Raw genomic sequence first — 18139 nt, 5'->3', positions numbered from 1 at the left:
GATTGTCTTCTCTAGGTTACATCTAGAGTTTGAAGAGCCCAGATGGCCCAGTCGGCTTTTGATCTGAGGGTCCGGGTCCTGTTTGGGTGCTGCTGATGTGGCAGTCTTTATGCTAGAGTGTCCGTCTCCTCAAAGAATGCTCCTAAGGTTCCAGAGGAAAAAAAAAGAGAAGTCTCTTTCTGGCCTCTGGATCAGCTGTTATCCCAGTTGGTGATATATGAGATTCCCTTAGTGGAACAGGGTTTTTTTTTTTTTGGCGCAAACCTTTTAAGGTCTCAGAGCCAAACAGAGATGTAAGACCCGTTCTAGATCTCGGAGCTCTGAATCAGCACTTTAACGTCCGATCCTTTCATAATTCGATCGGCTGTGTCGATCCTGCAAGGAGGTGAGTTGCATATCTCCATGTGCCAAAGTTTACCGCTTACCAGAAATGTTTGCGGTTTGAAATATAAAATTATTTTTTCAATCGTGTCGTTGCCATTCGGCTTAGCCACAGCACTACGAGTATTCTGAAAGATATTGCCACCTCCTTTAGCCAGGTTAAGGGCTGAAGGCATAATGGTCCCAGCCTATTAGAAGATCTACTTTTAATAGATCATTCAGTCTCAGGTCTAAAACCAGAGTCAGATCTCATCTGTAGGTATCTGAAAACTCTAGGTTGGATCCTCGCCCTAGGAAGATTCTCCTTAAAACCATCAATGAGGTTACTTGGGGGCTGGTTATAGATACCATACAGAAGAAGGTATTCTTACCCCAGTCGTGAATCCGTTCCATTGTAGGACTAATTCAACTTATCAGGATAAAGGAAAATTTCCTTCATTCGGCTGCAGGAGATTTTTATGGGGAAATGGTGGCCTCCTTCAGGGCCGTTCCTTATGCTCAGTTTTATTCAAAGACTGCTTCAAGACACCATCCTGTCAGTCTGGAATAAAGAAGATTCAGGTCTTGTTTGTTTCCAATACGCTTGGCTCCCAACATAGGTCAGAGCCTAAATTGGTGGTTGTTATCCAGCAGGAGGAAAAATCTTTATCCTGCAAGGTGTTAACAACAGATGGCAGCCTTCTAGGCTGGGGAGCAGCCCTGGAAGAAAATTCTGTCCAGGGGATATGGTCCAGGTTAGAGGACCTTGCCTATCAACTTTGTTGGAAGTTTCAGCCAGTACATCTGGCCATAGAATCTTGGCGGTCAGATTACGGGACTGTCCTTGCAGGATTCAGACTGACAGAGCCATGGCTGTGGCTTACATTGATCACCAGGGGAGGAACGAGAAGTCGTGCAGCCCAAAAAAGAGGTGAATGATGTTCTAGCTTTGGCAGAACACAACACTCCTTGCCTATCGGCAATTTTAATATTTCAGGCGTACTACTTGAGACGCCAACAATTATTTCCGGGAGAATGATCTCTTCACCCCGACATCTTCCTAGCAATATGTCAGATGGGGTACACTGGGCATGGACCTATTCGCATCCAGATTCATTAATAAGGTCGACAACTTTATGTCAAACAAGGGGTCCGCTAGCAGGCGGAACAGATGCATTAGTCTTAGCAGGGGATCAGTTTTCACTGATCTATGCTCTGCTACTTCCGCGCCTTCTCTGCAGGATTAGCAGGCACAGAAGGAGGTGATTCTGGTGGCCCCAGCAGGGTCCCAGAAGATCTTAATTTATTGAGATCATAAAGAGGGCAGTAGAAGTCCTTTGGACTCTGCCATTATAGCCAGACCTTCTTGCACAAGGTTCGGTATTTCATCCTACTTTACGGACAAGGAGTTTAACAGGTTTGACTGTTGAATCCCACTCTATAAAAGATCGTGAGTGATCTCCTTCAGTAGTGTCTACTTTGACTAATGCCAGGAAGCTGGCTTCCAGAATCACTTACTATAGAATCAGGAAGGCATAGGTTTCTTGGTATGGATCCAGGGGTTGGCTCCCCAGGAAGTATGTCAATAGGCAGGATTCCTGCATATGGGATCTGAAATGTAGCTGGCCTTGACTTTTATCAAGAGCCAGATCCAGGATGTGTCGATGTCTTTTCCTATGGCCTCTTGCTTCCCACGCTTGGTGTGTAGCTTATGCAGGGGGTAACACCGTTTATTCCCCCTATCAGGGTGCCTCTAAATCCTTAGGATTTAAGATTGGTCTTATCGGCTTTGTTAAATCGGCCGTTTTGACAAGAAATATAATCTTTTTTTTGCTTGCCAGCTCTTCTGCTGGATGAGTATCAGAACTAACCGCTCTGTCTTGTAAGAGCCATATTTCATCATGCATAAAGATGAGGTGGTTTTATGTCCTCATCCTGAATTCTTACCAAAAGTGGTAACAGGGTTTCATTTAAACCAAGATAATATTCTTCCTCCTTTCTCCCCAGCAGCCTTAATCTGGGGAAGAGAATGTAGTGCTGTCTCTTGATGTAGTAAGAGCCATCAGAATCTATTTAAAGGCGTCTGCTCAGGTTTACAGAACACCCTTTTTTTTTGTACTGCCAGTGGTTCCAAGATATGGACAGGCAGCGTCAGGGTCCACTATTTTCCAAATAGATTTGGCAAGCGATTGTTCAAGCTTCAGTTTAAAGAAGAAAATTCTTCCTTCTCAGATTAAGAGCACACTCATCCAGGGCTATTAGTGTATCTTCAGGCCTCTATGGCTCAAATCGGTAAGACCGCAACTTGGTCTTCGGTTCAGGCGTTTATCTAATTTTATCAAATCAACATTAAAGGTCATGAGGATATTGCCCTTGGGCACAGCATAAACTGCAGGCTGCAGTATGAGTCCTGTGGCCTCCTGTTTTTTTTTTTTTTTTTGTTCCCCTCACCACCCCTTCCCCCCACCCCCTTCAGTTGCCATTGCTATGGGACATCCCACATAATTACTATGGCGCTGTGTCCCCTGATGTAAGAAAAGAAAATAGGATTTTTATAATGGCTTGCCTGTAAAATCCTTTTCTTTGATGTATATCAGGGGACACAGCGCCATAGTAATAAATATGTGGGATGTCCCATAGCAATGGCAACTGGGGGGGGGGCTCCCTTCTTCTTATATACTTTGATTCCTTGGCTACAAAACCTGAGGACTCCCAGTAATAGGAGGGGTTATATGGGGTAAGTTTACGCCTTAAGGGGCGTGCCAGAGTCCAGCACCTGATACGCCGATATAACCCACATAGTTATTACTATGGCTCTGTGTCCCCTGATGTACATCAAAGAAAAGGATTTTACAGGTAAGCTGTTGTAAAAATCCTATCATTTCAGTAGATAAGTAGAGTTTACTGGTAAAAATACGTGTGAAATGCAAGACTTTGTTGGGTGTAAAAAGATGTCTGCTTTCCTCCTTCTGACTGTAGATTTGAGGCCTGTACACACAATCTGACTTTTTGACAAAAAACCTGCAAATTAGCTGTTTTGGAGCAACATCCGACCGCGTGTACGCTCCAGCAGACAAACTTTTTCGGTTTTCATCTGACTTGCTGGCTGTGCGAACGGATAAACTTTTTGACAACAAATGTCCGATGGAGCAAAGTCCGATCGTGTGTACACAAAACCATCGGACTTTTTTACAAAGTACAAACACACATGCTCAGAACCAATGTAAAAGATCAGACAACAATACAGAAGTTGACCAAGGGTGGTGCTGGAGTAATTGAACGGCCTTTTTTGAAGTTTCGTCAGTACGTTGAAACGTCACGACGTTTGTGTTTGTTGCCTAAAAAGTCAGATTGTGTGTATGCAATACAAACTTATGGCCAACGCCCTTTGTACGAAAGTTTGTACAAAGTCCAATCGTGTGTATGAGGCTTTACTGTGTGCAGGTGTACCGAGATTGCCGCAACGGAACGTCACTTTGGTGGTATTTTCTGATGGGTAGTGGTAGTCTGATAGAACACCAGCACTAGAGGATGCAGAGCTGATGCTTCTTGTATAGCATCGGCATTGATACCAAATGTACTTGGCCAATGACGGGAATGATACAGGAAGCATCGGCTCTGATCTCTACTGCATCCGCATGCATCCTCTAGCACCGGCTCCTGTCACACTGATGCTCGGGACTGGTGGGTCAAGAACCAGGCAGCAGTACCAGCCCTGGAGGACAGATGGCAGCAGCCACCAGCCATACCCACCTGGGGGACAGCAGCAGCCAGCGATACTTGCAGGAATCCTGAGGAAGAAGTGAAAACTGAGGTCAGTGGAGGTGCAGGTAAACCGCAGTGCATCCGTGTGAGAGCAGTCTTTGGCCCCTTTCACACGATCGGTCCAATCAGGTCCTCTTGTCTGTTTTTCAGGCGGACCCTCCATTCACCTCTAGAAAGCTGCAGATGTAAACGGAATTTTGTTTCTTTACACCTGTTTATCTCCATTCCGAGCCACTTAAAAAAAATAAAAATCAAGGCAATCCATCTCCTTCTGTCTGATCGAATCAGAGGGCTGTGTCCACTTTTCATATGCAGAGTGGACACTGATCTGTTATCTGCCCACTCTTCTCGTTGTGGCCCGCAAACCGGTTACCAAGTCGCTAAAGTGGCCCTCGCTCCTCAAAAGGTTGGGCACCTCTGCTGTAGAGGAAGCTGCACCTGAGGACATACAGTGCAAGGATTCCCCTCCTTCTACTTCATCCATTCTGTGGATCTGCACTTCCTCTGTCTTTCCTGCACCTTCTTGTGCCCCCCCCCCCCCCCCCCCAAACCTGTCATCAGATCACCGGCCATTGGATGGGATGCTGTGATATAAAGCCACATACACACTATCAGTTTTTCTGCTGAGTTTTTCCTTCAGGTTTACCAAAACCATGTAGTACAAGGGCCTGCCCTATTTGCATACACATTGAAACTCCTAAGGTTTGACCTCATATTATATGGTTTTGGTAAATCTGAAGGAAAAACTCAACAGAAAAACTGATAGTGTGTATGGGGCTTAAGGAAGCAAAACCTTGCCTCTACCAAGATGGCCACCTCCACACAGTGCAAAACGAGGCATTAATGGGGAAATGATCAGCTGCAGGAAGACCACAAGCTAAACTGGTGTCTTGAACTTTGAACTCGGAAAAGAAAAAAAATCCCCAGTAAAGGTCCTCTTTAAAAACCGCAGTATCGCGTTTAACCATTTCCATTGATCATAAGTAAAAGTCTGTTTCTTCTTTTTAAAATGTTCTCCTCCCATTTGTAATGTCTTATTTTTACAAGTGTTGTTGACCATTTCATATTCTGTTTGCTTTGCCCTACAGTGGACCAAAAAAAATGCACTTGTGCTATTTTTTTTTTGCAATGCCACATAGCACAAGAGTGTATCGTGGTGTACTGTGGCTTAGGCTCATTGGAAGTGTGTTGCCTTTGTGCATTGGGGTGCCATTCTAAATGCACACATGCTGATGCATGGACGTGAGGCCAGTCTTAAATTTATAAATGTTTCATCAAAAGTACAGATATGGGGCGAGATTTATTAAAACTGGAGAGTGTAACATCTGGTGCAACTCTGCATAGGAACCAATCTACTCCCACGTTTTGTTGTCAAAGTTTAACTGAACAAACTGAAGTTAGGAGCTGATTGGCTACCATGCACAGCTGCACCAGATTTTGCATACTCCATCTTTATTAAAAAAAGCGGAGCTCCAGCCCCCACCATCAAAAAATGAAAAGTCAGCAACTACAAATATTGTAGCTGCTGACATTTAATATTGGGACACATGCCTGTCAAGGGATCCCACAAAGTCGGCACCACAGCTTATTTTTTTTTTAATTTGGCTCTTGGGTGCTGCTGCTGCTACCGCCGCCATTCCTTGTAAGGGAAACTGGCACTGATGCCTTGCAGCTTCACAGCTGGATCCCTACTGCGTATGTGCGAAGCACTCTGCGTTTTGTCAATGGCCTGGTGGTGGGTGAAGGAGGAGGGGGGGGGCCGAACATCCGGAAAGACCCTGCCGCAGTGAGATCAGCCAGAAGCGGGGATGGGAACTTGTCAAAAACAGGTACCTGTACCCCTCCGGAAGGTGCTAAATGTTGCGGGAGGGTGGGGAGACGACAAACAAGCAGAGCTTCCTCTTTTGGGTGGAGCTGTGCTTTAAATCAACTCCATCATTTACTAGCCACCCTCCATCCCAGGTAAATTCTTTCCCAAAGCCAATGGTCGCAGTCTATCAATATTCACATCCCATAGTCAAAATAGTCATGCCTGCATTGTTTATCCTCATAGACTTTAATGGGGCGGCCTCCTTTAGCCTGTTCTGTATCAGGAGATGGCACAATTGAAGCCTGCTGTGTTCAGCTGTGCAGAAGCAGGCAGCAGGAGGTAAGATTCTGGCTGGGGCATGTGCAGATTGCAACAGGCCATGACCATCTGGTTTGGGTAAGCTTGCAGCTGAGGTGGGGGGGGATCTCCTTTCATGGACTAAGTACACTTTCTATGAAACTACAATTGTTTTCCTTTTTTATTTTTATAATAGTGCGGGCTACTTGTGGATGTGATGTTCTTCATTTGTCAGCTTGGTATCTGGCTCTAATGGCCCGTATACACGAACCGTATATCGTACGACAGATTGTACGACTTTTTTCGCTTAATAGTCGCAAGTAGAAATTGAATAGGTAAAGTCACAAAAATTCTCGTACGACAGAAAAAATAAATTGTAAGTGATGTCGTGTTGTAATGTATTTGTATTGTATTTTCGGATGACAGCTATACTGACTAAGCGAAAATTGTACGATCTTCTATTGCACGAGGAAATTTCCATGCTTGTCTGATCGAATAATATTGGATGAACTGTCTTGATCGGCTCTCGAAAGTAATGTACACATATTTCAAAAATCGTACGATTCTTCCTCGGACGACAATTTTCATACGATATTCAGATCGTGTGTATGGGCTATAAGACTCTCGGACGCTAATCAATGTCCTGCTTCAGTTCAAAACCCATCACTGATGTTCTTTGTGGGCTACAGGAAACAGATGAGCTGTTTATCCACTTCACCTACCGAAGATTTACCCCCCTCCCTCATGACCAGGCCATTTTTTGCGATACGGTAGTGTGTTATTTTTAAGTTACAATTGCACGGTCGTGCGATGCTTTACCCAATTAAAATGTATGTCCTTTTTGCCCACAAATGGAGCTTTCTTTTGGTGGTATTTATGTGTTTGTTTGTTTTTTGCTATAAAACAAACAAAAAAAACGCCAGATTTGAAAAAAAAAAAACACCCAATATTTTTTACTTTCTGCTATAAAACTTATCCAATAAAAAAAATATATATTAAATCGAATTTCTTTCATCAGTTTAGGCCAATATGTATTCTACATATTTTTGGTTAAAAAAAAAAAAAAAAAATCCCAAGAAGCGTATATTGATTGGTTTGCATAAAAGTTATAGCGTCTATAACAGGGGTGCCCAACCAGTGGCCCGGGGGCCCTCTGATGTGGCCCTCGACCCCCTGCTGTAAGATGGCAGGTTGGCAAGCCCAGATCACGGGTTGCCGACAAGCCATCCCAGAGCAGCAGTTTTTGAATGAAGCCACTGGTAGTGGAAGCAAGTGGCTGAGGAGTAGAGCCACATAAGCTAATGCTTCCTGTATGGTACCGGCTTCTGTCACAGACGGAGTGATACCAAATGCACTCCCCCTGGGACAGCAACAGCCAGCGATAGCAGAATGAAAGGCAGATATTAAAGGTAAGTTTACTACTAAATTCACAGTATATATGGATATATCTGTTTTGCAGTGGTTACTGGGCTGCTTTCAAACTGATCCGCAGGTGCAGTGCAGCTGCGGGTTACCTGCATTGAGCCATAGACTTCTGTTATTACCTGCGGGTTTGTTGCGCCTTCAGAAAGTGCCACACCTGCAGAATATAATAGAAGTTTATGGCAAAGTGCAGATAACCCGCAGAAAATCCACAGGTTCACTGAGCTGCACCTGCACTTTGGGCAAATCGCAGCGCATCGGTGTGAAAGCAGCCTTAGGCCCCTTTCACGGTTGGTCTGACCCAAATCGGACTTTCTATTCACCTCTATGGAGCAGCAGATGTAAACAGACTTGTGTCTATTTACATCCGCCTACCAAAAAAAAGAAAGGGATCTGCCCCTTCCATCTGGATGAATCAGATTGGATCAGAGTAGAGTGGGCTGTGTCTGTGGACACGGACCTGTCATCCTCCCGCTCCACTCATTGTGGCCCGCAACCAGTTACCAATTCACTTAAGTGGCCCTCGCTCTTCAAAAGGTTGGGCACCCCTGGTCTATAACCTATGGGGATATATTTATTGAATTTTTTATTTATTTTTATATATTATTATATTATTTTATTTATTTTTATATATATATTAGTAGTGGCGGCAATCAGCAACTTGTAGCGGGACTGTGACATTGCGATGGACAAATCAGACACGTGACACTTTGTGGAAATCGTTGACACTAATGCAGTGATCAGTACTATAAATATGTACTGTCATTGTACTATTGACACTGGCAGGGAAGGGGTGATCAAAGGGTTAAATGTGTTCCTAGGAAGTGCTTGGTAACTGCGGGGGAGCTGCTTCTACTATGGGAAGGCAGGAGAGGGTCATGTTCCTGCTTAGCAGAAACACAGGATCCCTACCTTCCCTACTGACAGAACGGTGATCTGCAACATGTGGCAGGTGATGTGGAAAGTGACAATCCGCAACATGTGGCAGGTGACGTGACAATCTGCAACATGTGGCAAGTGACAATCTGCATCTGGGGACAGTCCACGTGGCAAGTGACAATCTGCATCTGGTGGCAGGCGACATGGAAAGGGACAAGCTGCATCTGGTGGCAGGCAACGTGGCAAGTGACAATACACATCTGGTGGCAGGCGAAGGTGGCAAGTAACACGCTCAGGGCTCCCACTGATTCTGCATTATGGTGAGTTGAACGATTTAATTTTATATAACAATGTAATAATAGAAATAATGTGCTTCAATCATCCTGACACCATGGTCAACCATGGTGCCAGGATGATTGAAGCGCTAACCCCAGCCATTTCCCCGATTAAATTGCCCCCAAAAAAAACATTTTCTGGCAGTGCCCCTCCCGAGACTCTGGATCCGCCCCTGGTTGCAGTGCTAGCAATTTGGCCAAGCTACCCTTTAGACGCTGAACATGTGGATGGCTGGGACTGAATTTATTTTTACGGTACAGCAACTTTGCCTGCTGAAATCAATTGGTGGTGTACTGCTAGCAGATTGGCTGCAAGTACTTATGATACGTATTGCTATAACTTCATTCCTCTCAGTGTAGATTTTTGAGACGACTGGAGTTAGAGTAGGGTTGGAGATCCCAGATAAGGAGCAAGGAGAAGTCCGCCTTTTTATATGATGTGGGTCTTTCAAGTGCTGCACACGTATTGAGAAAGGCCCACACAAAGAACCTTTTAAAAGTCAGTGGGGAATCAGCAGTGCCCTGCACCTGCAGAGCTCTGCGGTGTGATTTAATAGGGTGGCTGCCCTTAAGCTGCCCCATGGAGGACATCCTGCCTCAGAGTTGTGCCTCCTCCCTTTCCTCCTCTCAGGCACAAAAGTACAGTCAGTGACCTCATTATCCCCTCCCTCCTCGTCACTGGAGCAAACTTGGCAGTATGCTGCAGATGGGGGAACATGACTGCCAGTTTCTTGTCCTTCTGTGGCACCCCCTCTCTCTAGGCTCACATTACTTCTTTCCTCAACCTGGGAACCAATATCGCAGCCTTCAAAACGCTGCGCATCCTTCAGCAGCATGTAACCGATACTGTGATCGAATAATTCTGGGGACTCCTCCGTGCATGATGGGGGGGCTGCGGAAGGAGTGACTATGGACAGGGAGTCGGTGGAATAGGCTGCTTTGGCAGCTGCGTTGGAAGGCAAACTACTCTGAGCCTGGGTGACAGAGGATGAGGATGGCTTTGTTATGCACTCCACCAACTCTTCTGCATGTTGTGGCTCAATAACACAACCAGCAGCAAAAAAAAGGACAAGCCTCACTGCCACCTGCAGAGGATGTGCCATGTCCATGACCACCACTGTTAACTGTAGACACAGAGGCTGCATGCCCTCTTTTAGTGGCCTGTGAGCATCTGCCTCTCCTTGGGGGGCCTTCCGGACATGATGTGGCTTTCTTTTCTTTTTTTTTTTTTCTAACACCCCACTACAGTGTATTATATACTGTGTACACCGCCTGCACTGGATTGGAAACTGTGCACCACCGAATGCACTGTATATATAGGCTACATAGGAATGCAGAGTAATATATATATGCCATTATGGTGGCCTGAATTTATGGGAGGAGCCCCAAGGGTATTTAAGCAGCCCACTTGCCCATGCTCTTTGTCGGTTTGGTGCGCGATAGTACACGTCACTGGGCCGACTCTTCCCAGCTCATCTCATGTTCGTGAGTCTGAGCATTCGATTGAGTGCATTGTGGCTTCTCCGTTCATGGTCTACCTTGGCGGTTCCCGCTCACTGTCACAGGTAGTATTCAAACCTTTGCGTATCATGTGCAATATTGCGATTCATTATGCTTCCTATCCTGCATCCCTTTCGTAAAAAAAAACCTGCCTCTGAGTTGTTGTCGCTCATGTCCTGACATCATTCGGCACAGGCGTAGTACATTCCTAAGTTTCCCTTCATTTGTAAATCCAAGCCTCCAAGCCGCTGTCGGTCGTTGTCTGATATTACTCGCCATAGGCTTTACTGGTTATAAGATTCACCGTCCATGGGGTTGCATGTATTGTTTGTACAGGTTTTGTGGCTGACTGAGGTGGTAATTAGACCCTCCTGGTGCATTGTCTGCACTTGATTAGCCTGGAGGGCTGGGTGGTTGGTAGGTGTTCGGTTTCAGAACAAGGGGTGGCATAAACTCTACAACCAATTCGTATCAGATTAATTTAATACGCCTTCCTACTGATTCGTATCGGATTAATTTCATACATTTTACAACTGATTCGTCATGTCCAACATCATCAATAAAGGTAGATCCAAGTCACTCCCCATCATGTCCTTCCTGCGCAGGCTCGCGCAGCTGTCACTCTGTAACCAGTTTAATATCTTCTGTAGACATATTCCAGGCAAATGCAAAATCATAGTGGATGAGCTGTCCCGTTTCAACCTTACTTTGTTTGTTTTTCCAGCAGGAACCTGGAGCTGACCCAACAACTACTCCTGTCCAGGGGCGTACCTAGAGCATTTGGCACCCGGGGCGGATCCTATATCTGGCCCCCCCCCACCATAAAATGTAAAAACACCCACCGTGTCCCCTGCATACCTCTGCATCCTTCAATATCTTTTTGTCACTACTGTGTACCCCTCCTCTCCACAACTGCACCTCTGGACCCCTTTAAATTACACAGCACCCTGCACCTCTGGACCCCTTTACATTACACAGGACCTTGCACCTAAGAACCTCTTTACATTACACAGCAGCCTACACCTCTGGACCCCTTTACATTACACAGCAGCCTGCACCTCTGGACCCCTTTACATTACACAGCAGCCTGCACCTCTGGACCCCTTTACATTACACAGCTCTTGTACCTCTGGACCCCTTTACATAACATAGCACCCTGAACCTCCTGACCCCTTTACATTACACAGCCCTTGTACCTATGGATCCCTTTACATTACACAGCACCCTGAACCTCTGGACCCCTTTACATTACACAGCCCTTGTACCTCTGGACCCCTTTACATTACACAGCACCCTGCACCTCTGCACCCCTTTACATTACACAGCCCCTCACAGCTCTGGACCCTCTGCATGTTACACAGATCCCCTACAGTGCAGACCCCCCTCCCTACCATACAGACCCCCATCTACAGTGTAGACCCCCCTACAGTACAGAATCCTCCCCTACAGTGCAGACCCTCCTACAGTACAGACCCCTCCACCCTATAGCGCAGACCCCCCCTACAGTACAGACTCCCCTACAGTACAGAATCCTCACCTACAGTACAGACCCCCCTACAGTGCCGAATCTTCCCCTACAGTACAGACCCCCCCCTACAGTGCAGGACCCCCCCCTACAGTGCAGGACCCCCCTACAGTGCAGGACCCCCCCTACAGTGCAGGACCCACCACAGTAAAGAACCCCCCTACAGTGCACAGCCTCCCCTAAGGACCCATAGTGTACCTCGAGCCCAAGGCAGCGGCATTGCAGGGGGGAGGTGCGAGCAGCACCCGAGTGGAGTGTCACCTGTCGGCTCAGTGATCCGGGACCCGGCACAATAATCCCCTTCTCTCTGTGGTCGCGTGACTCACGTCACGCCGTTCTGATCACTCTCGGGCAGCGGCTGTCACTCACAGCCGAGCAGAGTGAAGCCGCCTCCCCCTCCTTGTCTACACAGTGCTGTGCATGGAGGAGGGGGAGGCGGCTTCACTCTGCTCAGCTGTGAGTGACAGCCGCTGCCGGGACTGATCAGAACGGCCGCGCGACGCAACCACAGAGAGAAGGGGGATTATTGCGCCGGGTCCCGGATCACTGAGCCGGCAGATGTCACTCCACTCGGGTGCTGCACCCCCCCCCTGCAATGCCGCCCACTGCCAGTGCCTCGGGCTCTCTCTGTGTGGGCTGTGGAACCGAGGCACGGCGCTGTCTGACACTTCAGTTGCGGAGGGGGGCGCTGGCCTGACACCCCCCCCCCCAGTGTGTGGCACCCGGGGCGGCCCGCCCCCCGCCCCCCCACTTAGTACGCCCCTGCTCCTGTCCCACCCTGGTCGTTGCAGATGATGGATTGAAGTTGCATCTCGCCAACCCAACCCAGCTCAGTAACCATTCCTTGGCATACAACACACGGAAGGCCTATTTCACTGCTTGGAACACTTACTGCAAGTTTTTGGCCTCTTGCCCCGGAGCAGCGATAGGCGACGTTAGACACGTCCTAGCCTCATATTGCCACATGCAGCAAGCCCTTTCTCACAATACTATCAGGCCATACCTAGCCAGTGACCAGCATTTCCTGTCCTTAAAGGACCCCAGTAAACCGTCAATATTCTTGGCCCATGCAGTCAAGTCCCTCCTACGGGGCATACTGATTGAAGCACCAACCCGTAGTCAGTGACAAATGCCTTCCTATCATGAGTGCCCTCTTCAGAGACCTGTCTGGAATCCTTACTCGTTCCGTTTGGGGCTTTGCCCAGCCTAGTCCTCCAAGCATCCACCTACCAAGCTTTCTACGGTATACTACAACCTAGAGAATTTACCGTCGGCGGCTTCAGCAGACACTGCTCCGACACCACCTGGCTCGCTTTCGAACCATTACACCTTTAATCTCATAGTCTGCAAAACACAACAAACCGGCCCCAGGGTTGACATCAACCTGTTTTAGACTAACAACGCCTGGTGCCCAGTGACGGTCGACCAACTACTGTTCCATCTACCCAGCCAATCTGATGGTAGCTCGTTGCTACCCTTTCTAACCAGCCCCCTGAGTGGAACCCAGTTTATCAAGCATGTCAAGATCCTCCTAAGCAACTTGGGCTTCAACCCCAGTCAATTCTCTCAACATTTCCTTCCGGATTGGAGCAGCCTTAGCTGCCTGCCAGCATGGAGTACCAGACCATGTAATCAAGAAACTAGGCCGATGTGTACACTACCAGAAGTGTTTTAGAAGCTGTACACCCTGTATTATATACTGTGTACATATATATATGTGTGTGTGTGTGTGTGTGTATTATCAGGGCCGGTGCTACCACTAGGCAAACTAGGCAGCCGCCTAGGGCGCACTGCTGCCTAGGGGCGCCCAGCCGCTGGTTTCCCTCCGCGTCTGCATGCTCTGCAGGCTACAGCATGTAACTAGCTCAGTCTTCGGCAGCTGCTCCATCCGACAGGTAGTGTAATTAGAGGCGCAGTGCAGCATTAGAGCCAGCGCTGGAGGAAGCAGAGCCGTTGCTTCCAGTATAGCGCCGCCTCCTGTCACATGGGCAGAGCAAAGGGGATGGGGTCAGGGGTGGAGCCAATGGGGCGGTAAAATTTAAGTTTCGCCTAGGGTGTCAAAAATCCTTGCACCAGCCCTGTGTATTATATATAATGTATGTGTATATACACTGCCACTAACTAACTAAATAACCTGCCTGCTTAATCTAACTCGAGCTATCTCTCCTTCCACGCTACCAACACTACATGTGGCCTGTCATGGTTATGCAGTGATCTTCCTGTTTGCTTACCTCCCCTCATGTGTTCAGACTAAGAGGCCAGCCACTTCCACCTGGTGGTTTTTATAACCTCTCCTCTAAGCATGGCTCCATCCCAGGCCCTATCAGGGAACCTTATATTAACCTGTGCACTGCAAGCCAACAGTGCTGATCAACCATTGTGTATTCCTTTGTGTGTTCGCTTCCTGTTACCTGCCGTGTGCGCGTCTGTTGTTCCGTTACCGACTTTGGCGTGTCTTTGACTATCCCTGTTTGCCTGTGATCCTGACCTTTTGGCGTGTCCCTGACTATTCCTGTCTGCTTGTGGCCCCGACCTTGGCTTTGTCCCTCCCCATCCCTATCCTCCTGTTGCCTACTGTGGGTGTGAGCTGGGGGACCCTGGGGGACGCGACCTAGAGCCAGTTGCAGCCAAGTCCATCCTCACCACTCGAGGCTCTGGTGAACACCTGCTGGCTCTTAGACTCCGCGCCCCAGGGAATCTTACACTCTAACCCCGGTGGGACCTGTCTCCCGTCCGCATCTGTCACCTCGCCTCAAGGTGACCTGACATGGCCGCTATGTAAGTGTCAGGGAACCTCCGCACCAAGCAGGTGAATCCTGGATCCAATATGCACATTTGCGCACCTTTTCCGAACATATGAGCGCATCATATGTAATAGATATGCGCATTGGCGCACAGATGTGCGCATTTTTGTGGAACGGACATGCGCAATGTGCACGTTCTTGTGCGCATGCGTGCACGCCGGCGAATCACGGCGCCCTATTTAAACGAGCAGCCACTTAGCATCAGTGCTGGATTGTCCCTGCTCGTTTCTGTATACCTGCTACTACTTTCTCTGACTTCCCTGGATCTTGAACACCTGGCTCTTCCTGACCACCCTCTTGGAATACCCTTGCAACCTTGTCTGCCTAGTTTACCTGCACCGACCCCGGCTTGAACCTCTGACTTCGGCTTTGTCTCCTGATTCTGTACTCCGCTGCCTGTCCCCGACCACGAGCCTGCCTGCCATCTGTGTACCTCCTGCCAGCCCGTTGCCAACTCCTGCTTGACCTTTGACATGCTACCTGCTTGCCTTAAGGCACCTGCACCCTTCCGCTGCCCTAGCAGTTCCTGTCTCCACCTTCAGGGGTGCTAGGACCGGAACCGTGCAAGAGGCCACCCTCCTCATTTCGGACGCCTCTGTAAGGTATGTGACAGTACAATCCAGCCACATGGAGTCCGAAAGGGGGGCCTCAGCTATGGACGCACTGTGCCAACAAATTGCAAACCTTACCCAGGTTCCATGCTTTCAGGAATGCTTGTCGGCTGTATTTCCTTCTACAACCCCATACCTTCTCCCTGGACAGTACCAAGGTGGGGTTCATTGTTTCATTGCTCCAGGGAGAACCTCAGACCTGGGCTCATCACATCCTTGAACAAGCCAGTCCTCTCCTGAACACCATGGACTCTTTCTTTAATGAGATGGCCAAACTCTACAACGACCCCCAATGTACCACCACAGCTGAAACTAGGCTTCACGCCCTCCAGCAAGGCCGCAGACCTGTTGAGGATTACGTGGCAGACTTCAAACGGTGGAGGTCCGATACACAATGGAGCGACGCCGCTCTCCGTTTCCAATTTCAGCTAGTACTATCAGAAGCTTTCAAGGATGAGCTGGCTCGTGTTGGGGTTCCTGACTCCCTGGAAGAATTAATCCAGTTATCCATCCAGATTGATCACAGGTTAAGGGAAAGACGTTCCATAAGAACCAGCCAGTATTGGCCTGTATGGATGCTGCCTAAAGTCCCAGTTCCGAGCAGTCTACCTATTCCTGCACTCCCACCACCTTCTGCATTTACTGAGACTCCAGAGCCTATGCAGATAGGTCTGCTCCGTGCACCATTAACACCGGAAGAAAAGCAGTGCCGTTACCTACACAACCTGTGTCTCTACTGCGGAGAAGCCGGCCACTATGCTAATCAGTGTCCCAACAAGACTCGTAAGTACAGCTCCCCCTCTCCGCACGATCCCTATGTACTGACTCTGTCAAAACCTGCTTACATTGCCATTCCCGTCTCCCTACAGCTTCCAGAAAAGACACTTCAGGTTCAAGCCATAATTGACTCAGGCTCTTGTAGCTGTTTCGTTGACCACACTTTTGCACTGCAACATCATATCCCTCTGCGATCCAAGCAACAAGGGCTATCCATACGGCTGGCAGATGGTTCTAACATCAAGTCTGGACCGTTACTCAGAAGACACAGCCCTTGCCTGCGGACATTTTGCCCAGCCACCAAGAGTTGCTTTGCCTAGATGTAATCTCCTCACCATTTTTTCCAATTATTTTGGGGATGCCGTGGTTGCAAGCCCACAGTTTGACTGGACTTCGGGCAAGGTGGTCCTCCTATTGCCTTCACAACTGCCTCAAAACACTTCCCCACACGACCCCAGTCATCGGTTGCCTAAAGCCTGCATCCCAATCCCAGAACCTTGTTCCATCTGTATAGCACAACTTTCTGGATGTCTTCGACAAGCAAAGGGCAGACACTCTTTCCCCCTCACTGGGCCTACGATTGCCCAATTGAACTCCTACCCGGGGCAGAGATTCTTTTCGGGAGAATTTTTCCCCTCTCAGAACCTGAACTGCTGATCCTGAAGGACTATATCAATGAAAATCTTAAAAGGGGGTTCATCCAGCACTCGTCTTCCCCAGCCGGGGCTGGGATATTCTTCCTTGAGAAGAAAGATCATTCACTTCCTCCATGTGTAGACTATAGAGAATTAAACTGGATCACTGTCAAAAATCAATATCCTCTGCCTTTAATCCCGGAGCTACTCCAGAGACTCCGGTCTGCAAAAATATTTACCAAACTGGACTTACGAGGGGCATACAATTTAATCAGGATCAGAAAAGGGAACGAGTGGAAACAGCCTTCTGGACTCGCTTTGGCCATTTTGAGTACCTCGTCATGCCCTACGGCTTATGTAATGCACTAATTTTCCAACATTTTGTTAATTATATTTTCAGGGATCTCTTAGACCTGTTCATGATTGTGTATCTGGATGACATTCTTATCTTCTCGGCATCTCTGGAACTACATCGTGACCACGTAAAGCAAGTTCTCCTCAGGTTGAGACAAAATGGACTTTACGCCAAAGCCAAGAAGTGTGAATTTGAGCGGCAGACCATCCACTTCTTGGGGAGTAGCTAGGGACCCCCAGAAGGTCTCAGCTATAACATCCTGGCCACCGCCAACCTATAAGAAAAGGGGTTCAACGCTTTATCGGCTTTGCTACTTTTCACAGAAAATTCCTGAAATACTTCTCGGGCATCATCACACCCATTACCCACCTTATCAAAAAAACAGAACCGGTTCCAGTGGACTGATGCAGCCCAGACTGCATTTGATAAATTAAAAAAACCTCTTTACCTCTGCTCCAATTTGGAAGCATTCCGATCCTGCCCTTCCTTACATATTGGAAGTAGATGCCTCAGAAAATGCCGTTGGAGCCATTCTGTCCCAGCACCAGGGACCCAAATCCCTAATAAATCCTGTGGCTTTCTTTTCAAAGAAGTTGGGGCCATCAGAGAGGAATTATGATGTAGGTGGCCGTGAACTGTTGGCAATCAAAACAGCCTTGGAAGAATGGCAACATCTTTTGGAGGGAGCAGCACACCCAATACTGATCTTCACGGATCATAAAAATGTAGAATATCTTAGAGTCGCCAAGCGTCTTAGACCAAGACAAGCAAGATGGGCTTTTTTTTTCTTCTCATTTTAATTTCCACATTACCTATTGGCCCGGGTACAAAAACGTGAAGGCCGATGCACTCTCCAGGATGTTCACCAAAGTCGAAGCCCCACCTTAGCCAGACACTATCCTGCAGGCAGGAAATTTCTTGCTAACCCAACCCGAACTAATGTCACAAATCCGCCAAGCTTCCGGGAGAATCTCCCCACCTCCGGATACACGCCTGCAAGAAAGAGATGGACTCTATTCGCGGAATAACAAGATTTTCATACCACAGGATCTGCGTACTATCAT

Source organism: Lithobates pipiens, unplaced genomic scaffold, assembly GCF_037356315.1.
Source record: "Lithobates pipiens isolate NorthernLeopardFrog02 unplaced genomic scaffold, aLitPip1_a1.2 Scaffold_3, whole genome shotgun sequence".
NCBI classification, from domain to species: domain Eukaryota; kingdom Metazoa; phylum Chordata; class Amphibia; order Anura; family Ranidae; genus Lithobates; species Lithobates pipiens.
This window is presented reverse-complemented; position numbering follows the sequence as displayed.